At 36.4% G+C, this 9,897-nt stretch overlaps 1 pseudogene; it reads left to right on the top strand.

The window, feature by feature from the left end:
* Positions 1–252: 252 nt before the first annotated feature.
* On the top strand, positions 253–1,282 carry LOC141513887 (succinate dehydrogenase assembly factor 2, mitochondrial pseudogene; annotated as a pseudogene).
* Positions 1,283–9,897: the final 8,615 nt, after the last annotated feature.

The raw sequence follows: 9,897 nt of genomic DNA, 5'->3' as shown, positions 1-9,897 counted from the left end.
TTTGCTTCTCTAACTTATTTTATTAATGAGAAAACTGAGGCAAAAAGGGTCAAATGATGTGCTCAGGGTCACACAGCTGGTGTCTGTGTCAGTTTTGAACCCAGGTCCTTTCAGACTTCAGTCCCAGTGGTCTATCCACTGTTCTCTATACATGATGAGGACTTTCATGTTACTCCTGTTTGTGGATGATAGTGTGCTGATTCCATTGAGTCCTGAAACACTAAAGATCCTCCTAAATGAGGTCACAATCACTTAAAAATTTGACTCACTTATCCATAAAGTTTATGTTGTGCAATAGAGTCAGGAAGACTCATTTTCCAGAGTTCAAATCTAGCCTTAGATACTTATTAGGTGTGACCCTGGACAAGTCACTTAACCATATTTGCCTCAGTTTCCTCATCTATAAAATTAGCTGAATAAGGAAATGGCAAACTACTATAATAGCTTTGACAAGAAAATCCTAACTAAAGTCATGGAGAGTCATACGTAACTGAAAAATGATTGAAAATCTACACAGGAAAAACCAAGTGGATGAAGGGTATCTATTGCATCAAAGATGAAATGCAGTTGGAAAGATGGCCCATAGAGCTATCCTTCCATATTCGTGTCTTGAACAGCAGTGAATATAAGATGAGCTGGACCCAGAACTGAACAGGAAGAGATTAGGCTAGACATGCTTCTGGGTGGTCCTGAGAAGAAATGGCAGCAGCAGCTGTGCCTGCAGTTCAGCTTTTTACCTTGTCTAGGCAGATTCTTGCATCACCCTTTGTAGGAAGTCCATTGTCCAGGCTATTCAACCAAGGGGCAGTCCAGCAGATTCTCAAAAGGGTATGGTTGAAATCCCCTACCCCCAAAGGAAGAGAGAACAGATAAATCTATTGAAACCAAGAGGGCTCACCTTGGTTTCAAAGCAAGGCATCCTGAAAACTCAAATCTGCTCAACGTCTTTGCGAAGAAAAATCTGCACCCAATGACAGAAAGGTCTATGACCACCTGATCAATGAGTCCTGTAATGACTGGGATACTATTACTGAGTGGCAGAAGCAAAGCCAGTGCCCAGGGTCTTTAAAAACAAATGCTGAGAAACTTTGCCAAGAGCAAAAACAAACAGCAGGGTTTGCAGACCCAGACCTTGAGTACTTCTTTGAGAAATGAACCTGAACTTTTCTCTGACCTGGCCTGGTCCATGAGCAGGACCCCAAAGGACACGGCTGCCAGTGCCCTGTAAAATCCTTACTTGCTTCCCACTGCTGAGCCAGCCTGTAAAAGACCCTATTTCTTAGAGCATGTCACTTAGAGTGTCAGTCATTCCCTTCTCATTAAAGGTCTCAGATCTAAAAAAAATAAAAAATTCAATCCCTCTCCCTGAAAACAACAATAACAATAAAAAACCAGAGGGAGGGAGGGAGAGATAGATAGATAGATAGATAGATAGATAGATAGATAGATAGATAGATAGAGAGGAGAAATTATGCTGAAATGTCTAATTATGTGAGTCTTTTACTGACCTCAAGCTACTCCCTAAAATAATGATCCATTAAAAAAATATGGCTACATGTTCTGAAATATTATCATCATGTCTGAAGAAGTAAATGGACATCATCCAAAGGCTGAGGAGATGTTCATGGTGGTTATCAACAAATAAAGAATAACCTAGGAAAAATGTGGTCAAGGACCTCATCAGAGGAATATGTATGAATGGAAAAAGAGATGAGCTAATTCTTGGTGAGAGGGAGGGATAACTGAGACTAGCTTATAGGATCCATTGGTATTGGTGCAATGTCAAGGACTAGAACAGGTCTGAACCCTTTGAGTGTAATGGCTCTTTTTAGTTCACAGTATGGTAAAGACTGTGGACCCTTTTTTCAAATCATGTTTTTAAATAATTAAAAAATATCAAATTTTAGTTGGAGGTAAGTGAATCTGAAGATGAACCCTCCCCCCACTCCACCAGACCCTGAAATCTATTCACAAGTCTCTGGAGGGTCTGTGGAACCCAGATTTAGAATACTTAATGAATAAGAAGGTTCCTAGTTCCAGGACCCTCTAGGACCACATAAGAAAGCATGGATAGGCTGAAGGAGGGAGGGAAGGAAACAAGGGTTTATTAGATGCCTACTGTACATCATGCATTATGCTAAACACCTTACAAACATCTCATTTAATCCATATATTTGATGTTTGCAGTGGAGGGGCTATGATTATCTCCATTTTACTATTGAGAAAACTGAGGAATTCAGAATTTAAGTGACTTGTCCAAGGTCACATGGCTATTATCTGAGATGAGATGTCACCTCAGGTCTAGTGCTCTATTCACTTTGCCATCTAGTTGCTTCTAGGTATATCATTAGAGGGAGTGTTCACATAGATGGAATTATAGCTCTATGGAAGGCCCCCAAACTAATCAAATACTGCATGTAGTATCTGGGCCATGCAGGATTTATTGATGGAAAGAAACGACATGCCCAATTATTGATTGAGTGGAAACATATTGAGTTTTCCTCATCTCCCTTCCTATAATACATACACACACACACACACACACACACACACACACACACACACACATATATAAACACTATACATATATATGTATGTATTAGGATGAAATCTTTGGTATAATCCTAACGAGAAAGCTTCAGTATTACTTTAACAATTTTAAAACAATCTTTTATATTATACATTACATTATCTGTATATATCTATAACAATTTTAAAACAATGTCTTGCACTGTCTGGACCATTTTTAATCAAAGACTTAATTAATTCCTAAAGGGAGGTGTCTGATAGTCCAGAAAGAACTTTTTTTATGAAGTCACTAGGGCAATGATAAGACTAAGAGGAAGCAGAAAATTATGATTAATTTAATTTATAGAAGTATCTCTTGAGCTCACCCTTAACCAGGCTGAGAGGAGAATCCTTTGAGAGAATGGTTAAAGAGAATTAAGTGGTTTTAGGAAAATGATTTACCAAGGTGTACCAATGTCATGTCATTTTTGTTTTGTACGATGAATCAAAACTCTTAACTGAACATTCCCCCAAACTTTATAACCATGATTTTTCTTTCTGTACAATGTTGCTGCTTGTTTGGAATATTATAATTTGTAGGTAGAAGTGGCTTATATAATATTTCCAGACCATATTTTTCATCCTTTGAAATTTCTCTAAACAAAAATACTTGGAATTATAATTATTTGACAAACTTCTCTGTCAGATTTGTGCTTAAAACAGAATTTTTCTTCTACCCTTGTAAATGACTTTATATACCTGTTAAAGGGAAGGAGAAGTAGCATAATATTGTTTTTGCTTTAAATTTATTATCTGAGATGAGATTTGAATTCAGGTCTAATGCTCTATTCACTTTGCCATCTAGCTGTTTCTAGGTATATCATTAGAGGGAGTGTCCACATGGATACTTTTAATCTTACAATGATTTCATTTCCAAATATGTCCTTTGTCCCTGCATTCCTCAGAGAACTATGTTTGTAACAAAGATTATATAAAAAGGAAAAAGAAAAATAAATTTGGTAAATTTGAATGGAATTTCTTTTACTATCTCTTGCTATGGGAACTATAGATAATAACATATAGAAAAGTTGATAAGTTTGTGGGTTTATTTTATATGATGCTAATTTGCCAAAGTTACTAGTTGTTTTCTCATTGAATTTCTAGCAAAGCATTTTATTATCTGTATATAAAGAAATGAGAGGTGTTTTACCTTTTCTTTGCCTCCTCTTATCCCTTAATTACATATTTTTGGTCTTATTGCTGGAATTAGCATTTCTAGAACAATATTAAGAGCAATCATAATGAACATTTTTCTCCTTGCTCTGTACATCACTCCCCAGTCAATTTTATTTTTCAATTATAAATAATGCTTGTTGGTTTGTTGGTTGGTTGCTGTCTTTTGATATCAAACAAGACCCAAATGACATCACTATGTTAGAGACAAATTGTAGTGTGTCTGACTGTGGTTGATTAGACCAATTCAAGCTTGGAATGCTCTACCACAGGACGGGCATAAAAAGTCTATGTGAACACTTTAAGTGGGTTTTCTAAACTTACCTGTCACAAGCTGCTTCACTTCTGCCTTCCCCACAGAGTGCAGCCCCCTCACTGATGAGGGCATGCCATACTGGGTGGTCCTGTGCCAGTCTTTCCCATGCTGTACAACCTTCTAAAGTTCTTCAGTGAGACTTTCAGGGTGTCTTGGTATCACTTCTTCTGACTCCCTTGTGAGCTCTTACCCTGTGTGAGTTCTCCATAAAATAGTTTTTTGGCAAAAATACATTTGTCATTCTGATACCCTGGCCAACCCATCGTAATTGTTCTCTGTCTAGTAACGTTTGAATGCTAGGCAGTTTAGCTTGAGAAAGGATCTCTCTCTCTCTCTCTCTCTCTCTGGCATCTTCTGCCAGGTGATCTTCAGAATCTTCCTAAGACAATTTAAATGGAAGTGATTCAGTTTCCTGACATGGTGACATGGTGCTGGTAGACCGTCCAGTTTTCACAGGCATTTAGCAATCAGGTCAGCAAATGGCTCTGTAGACTTTTAGTTGGTAGTTTGTCTAATACCTTTTCTCTCCCACGTTTTCTTTTGGAGCCCCCCAAATACTGAGCTATCTTTGGCAATGTGTATGTCAACCTCATTGTCATTGTGTACCTCCCTGGCAAGGACACTGCCTAGGTAAGTGAACTTGTCCACAGTACTCAAAATTTCTCCATTTGCTGTAATCAATGGTTCCACATATGGATGGTGTTGGTGCTGGCTGATGGAGCAGCTAGGCTTTCTTGGTGTTAAATGTTAGACCAAAATTAGCACAAGCAGCAGAGAATCTATCCATACTTTCTTGCATTTCAACTTCAGAGGCTCCATTGAGGGCAAGTCATCTGCAAAAAGAAGATCGTGCACCAACACTCCTACCACTTTAGTTTTGGCTTGAACCCTTTTCAAGCTGAAGAATTTACTGGCAGTCTGGTAAGTGACATTGATACTATGTTCATCCTCAGTGAAGGTGTTTGAGAACATGGCTGAAAACATCATGTTAAAAATAATGGAAACAAGGGCACATTCTTGTTTCCTAACATTGCATCTCTAATATGGATCCAATTTGGTCATAATAAATGAACTTTTTGATTTTATTGCCCTCTGTTAATAATTTGATATTTTTACATTAATCATCATTAAATATTATTAATGTTGATTTATTAGTTTTCATTTCTTGCTTAACTTTTCCATATTTGGTTATCAGGATCATATTTGTCTTAGAGAAGGAGTTTAGTAGATAGTTTTCTTATCTCTATCTTTTAAACTATTTATTTATACAAATTTATATGAGGCTTTTTCTTTTAATATTTAAGAAATGTGACCTGAAGTTTCAAATTTTCTTCTTCCCTCCTCCTCAGTTAATGACTTTTATAACACTTTTCCCCAGAAACTAGATTGTTTAAATTACCTGTTTCTTTTTCTGTTGACATGATTATTTCATATTTTTATATAAACTCATTCCTTCTATTTAAGTTTTCAATTTTGTTGACACATTTGCTATAATATTTTCAATGAATTTCATTTCTAACCTCTTAATTTGTTGTGAATTCTTATTTTTAATTTTGACAGTTGGAATTTTCTATTTTCCCTCTCATGAAAATAACTAATGTTGATCTATTTTTACTCCATTCCAACAACGTCCTATTTTATTTGTTTTCAATTTTATTTATGATTTTTAATTTACTAGGTTTAAAAAACATTATTCTTGATTAATTAAACTCTTGTTTATCCTTTTTATTGATGAAAGTGTTTGGAGATTTAAATTTCTTCCTAAGGAGTGCTTTCACTGAATCTTACAAGTTATGAAATGTTGTCTCAGTGTTATAATTTTCTCTGACAAAATTTATTGTTTCATCGTTTGTAAAAAATATTCATAGCAGATCTGTTTGTGGTGGCGAAGAATTGGAAATTGAGTAATTGTCGATCAATCAGATGACTGAATAAATTGTGGTATGTGTACATTATGGAACATTATTGCTCTATAAGAAACCAAGAGGGATGAGAATTCAGAGAAGCCTGGAAGGATTTACATGAACTGATGTTGAGTGAGATGAGCAGAACCAAAAGAACATTGGATACCATAACAGAAACATAGGGTTGATGATCAATCTTAATGGACTTACTCATTTCATCAGTGCAACAATCAGGGACAATTTTAGGGTATCTGCGGTGAAGAATACCATCTATATCCAAAGAAAGAATTGAGGAGTTTAAACAAATATGTGTATATAAACAGAATATAGAAATGCAAATATTTATATATTTATACTAATTTATGAATGTATTTATATATTTAGGTTCTTAGCACACAATGTTTGGGACATGTTGTTCAGTTGTGTCTGATTCTTTGTGACCCTGATGACCATACTGAACATTGGGTTTTCCTAAGACCCTGAAATGGATTTCTGTTTTCTTCTCCAGTGAACTAAGGTAGATGATGTTAAATGACTGTCCCAGATCACACAATTTACAAGTTTCTGAAGTCAAATTTGAACTCAGGTCTTCCTGACTCCAGGACCAACCCTCTATTCACTGAGCCATCTTTTGAATTGGCATTTCTGAAGTGACATTCAAACTCAGGTCTTTCTCATTCCTCATTATGGTCCTCTGTAGCTGGGCAAATAGGAGAGTCGATGCACAATTCCTCCCACAATTGAATAGGAGGAAATGAGCAGGCTGGGTTGCATTTAGGGAATTTCACAGGGCTTTTATTCATCCTAAAATGCAATTTGAGACAAACACCTGTCTCTAAACACCAATGTTCTTCCAGTAATATTATGTGCTTGAGAATCTTAGCTCACCATATGCTCAGAAAAAATCAGAATTAAGGGTAGGATTCAAAGGGCATGGTGGGTGTATCTAGGACGTCCTCTACTTTGGTTAATGACCTATGCAGAAGAAGTGGCTTAAGTGATATGGTTGAGAAAATGCACGATCAGAAATGAAAGAACACAAAGAGGGGCAAGAGACAGACAGACTGCCATTTGTACTCATTCTGAGAACATCATAATGAAATATAAAGTAAGTTTTGCACTTCCAATTTGTCTATAGTCCTGAACAAAGCTGATCAACTTCTTGGATTATGAATGATAGGATCAAAGACTTCAACCTGAAGTGGATCCTGGAGGTCAGTGAATCTACCCACCTCATCTTACAGACAAGGAAACAGGACCAGAGATGTAAAATGATTTGACCAGAGTGGTATAATAAGCTAGAGACAATTGAGGGCACCACAGTTGCATGGAGCAGCAGCCAGGAAGATCTGAATTCAAATTCAATTTCAGGTATTTACTAGTTGTGTGACCCTAAGCAAGTCATTTAACCTCTGTTTATCTCAGTTTCCTCATCTGTGAAAGGGGAATAATAATACAACCTATATTTCACATGGTTGTTGTGATGATAAAATGAGAAAATACATATAAAGCCTTTGTAAACTTTAAAGGGTCATAAACATGCTGGATATTATTAATTAGTTAGTAAATGGCAGTCTGTTTTTAAAAACATCGATTTGCCAAAACTACCATTCTTCCCCTTGTACCTTGCTTTACTGTCAATATATTGTAGTTGTATAAATTTGGTGATTATGAGCACCATCTCTTTCCCTTAAAGAAAACTCATGTGAGGGAAATGAGGGTCTGGAAATGAGACTCACCTATGGGCACACAGCCAGTGAATATCTGAGAGACCATCTAAATATAAATGTGAGAAGCTGCTGCCACCCATGGTCCCATGGAGCTTCCCTTTGATGGCAAAATCATACCAGTAGCCATGCAGCCAGTCTTGATTTTTTTAATGGAGCTGACTTTCTGGAAAACAATTTCCTAAGCATCCATTGATTGGCCAGTGAGTGGAAAAACCTCTGCTAGGGGATCTTGAGAACCGGGATTTGTTTCACTCTTTGTACTTGTCTCTTCAGCCTCTGGCATAGTACATAGTAGGAGCTTAATAAATACTTATTGATTGGTTGATTGATTGACATGCATACAAAGAAACTTTAGCAAATAGAATGGACTAGGTGATCTCTAAGGTCCTTCCCAGGTTGAACTTTCTTATTTTTCTTCTAGGCAATTGATACAAATTTATCAAATACCTACTATGTTTCATACACTGAACTAAGTCCTGGGAATATAAATATGGAAAAGAAAGAGTTTCTGTCCCCAAGGAGTTTATAAACAAATGGGGGAAAACAGTACATAATAGCAATTCCATTAGGTGACTTTTGCCTTCAAGGAGGTTAGATTCTGCTTAGAGAAGAAAATATGAAAAATTAAATAACAAGAAATAAATAATAGTTTGATTCTGGAGTAAAAGTGAAGCCACAAGGCAGTTTATGATGAGTTATCAAATTCAATTCAGCAAACATTTAATTTTTTAATAGGGGACTACGGTATATAAGAAGCCAGAGTTGAGAGATCAAGAATCAAGTGGCATTCCTTGTTTAAAATAGTTTACATTGTGCTTCAGGTATACACCATTCACCTGGGAAGGGCAACAGAATGCTTTGAAGTGTAAAGGAATGCAAAATAAGGGAATCAGCAAAGATGGGATGATTCATGAAGAAAGCTAAAGATTCTGAGAGAAGAAAGGGAGAGAGGCAGATGTTCCAGTAATGTGGGGCACCTTTCCTGAAAGTATTCGGGGAAGAAAAGATTGCCATCTCCAAGGAAAAGCAGTGAGACTAGATGATCTAAATCATAGAGAATGTGAAGGGAAATGATGAGAAATAGTTTTGAAAAAGTAGAGCAGAGTCCAACTGTGCTGGATTTGAGTGTCCAGCTGAAACATAGATGTGTAGTTGAATATGCATGTATACACATGTACATCTATGTAAGCTATACATATATAAAATACATATATATTATAGAGAGGTAGATATAGAGATATAGGCATGATGATGATGTTTGTCCTTTGTTCTTGAAGAAGATCACGGCATTAGTGATGCCATGGCAAGCACATGAATTGGATTTGAGGGAGGGGTGCTGTGCTAAGTCACCTGCCTCATTTTCTCCTCTGGAACCATCTGGATCCAGTAGACAGAAAAGAATTAGGATGACTGGAGATGGCCCTGGATGAGAAGTAATCAGGGTTAAGTGACTTATCCAAGGTCACATAGCTAGTAAGTGTTTTGTGTCTGAGACTAGATTCGAACTCAAGTTCTCCTGACTCCAAGCCAGTGTTTTATCCACTGTACCACCTAGCTGCCCAGATATAGGCATGCATTATATGCACACACATGGGTCTGTGTGCATGTGTGCATACCTATATCTTTCTAAATATTTATGTGTATATATTTCTGTATTATGCATGCATATGACTATATAGGCATAGACACAATACACATAGTTAGACCTATATATGTTCATGCACACACATCAAACATGAATACATGTATATCTATGTATGTCTATATAGATATATGTATGTGTATTTGTAAATTTATGTACATTGACACTTAAAACCATCACAGTTTGATATATATATGTACACACACACACACACACACACACACACACACACACACACACATATATATATATATATATATATATATATATATATTTATATTTATATATGTCCTAGTGGCAATAGGGAATGATTGAGCATGAGAATGACCCAGTCATGCCCATTCTTTGGAAATATTATTTTGGACATTAGGTAGAAACTGATTTGAATTTGAATTTGGGAGATATTGGAAGCAAAGAGACCCTAAAGGGAGCAATTGAAATAGTTGAGTGAAAGATGATGATAAGGGATCAAATGAAGGATTGAACTAAGATAGTATTTGTGTGAACAAAGTGAAGAAGCCAGATTGATATATACATATATGAGTGGAGATGGAGAGGAGAGAG

This window comes from Macrotis lagotis, chromosome 1 (genome assembly GCF_037893015.1).
Source record: "Macrotis lagotis isolate mMagLag1 chromosome 1, bilby.v1.9.chrom.fasta, whole genome shotgun sequence".
Lineage (NCBI taxonomy): Eukaryota > Metazoa > Chordata > Mammalia > Peramelemorphia > Peramelidae > Macrotis > Macrotis lagotis.
The sequence above is the reverse complement of the archived record's forward strand: the minus strand, read 5'-3'. Positions and strand labels throughout refer to the sequence as shown.